Consider the following 899-nt stretch of genomic DNA (forward strand, 5'->3'; position numbering starts at 1 on the left):
CAATGCATGAAGCACTACACGATAGCACCATCAACTCAAAATAAGAAAAATCAGGAATTAGAACCAACAACATAGAAAAAAATCAATCTTACAATTTTCAAGAAATTACTAAAAAGGTTAAATAAACAAACAAGACCAAATTGCTAAGCAATGAAAATATTCAAAATTTAAAAGGGGCTAGGGAATCCAATCAACGAACTTGAAATAACAAAAACCTGAAAAATAAGCACAAAAGAAAATCCTAGTTTGAATCTAATATCCATAAAATTAACTCAAAATCTAATATCCATAAAATTAACTTAGAAGTCAGAATATATACAACAACAATCATAAAAATTAACAAGAAATAAAAAAACGCAACTAAAAAAGTAGTAGATGAGTGCTTACAGGAGAAGAGAAGATGGGCGAGCAATAGAGATGTTTCCGTAGAACTGATGGCCGAGTGGTGGAACAGAGGTGATGGCAAAGAGAAGACGGCCAAGTAGACACATTCGCAATGGCGAGGAGAATATGGCTGAGTAGATGTTTGCAATGTCGAGCAGCAGAGACGTTCGGCGGCAACGTCGGCACCCTCAGGCTCAACAATGAGAATAGAGATAATGAGTTCAGGGCGGCTAACGACGATGAGGATAGGCTCGGACTTGACGACGATGATAGAAATGACAACGCCTACGGCAGCTTCAAATCGACTTTCTGGCAACGCGAGGAGAAGAGCAGACCTTTAATAGACGAGGATGTCAACCACTGGTTGACTGGTTGACACTGCCGGCTTCGATAGTGTGAGAGTTGATGGTGGCTACTTTGCTTTGCTGATTTGTTCTAATAGGATTAGGATTGGTCAGTTTGGGACCTTGGGCATTTATGAGAGATTGAAGGGTGAGAGAGTGTTCTGGGTTGAA

This window comes from Arachis duranensis, chromosome 6 (genome assembly GCF_000817695.3).
Source record: "Arachis duranensis cultivar V14167 chromosome 6, aradu.V14167.gnm2.J7QH, whole genome shotgun sequence".
Taxonomy (NCBI): Eukaryota; Viridiplantae; Streptophyta; class Magnoliopsida; order Fabales; family Fabaceae; genus Arachis; species Arachis duranensis.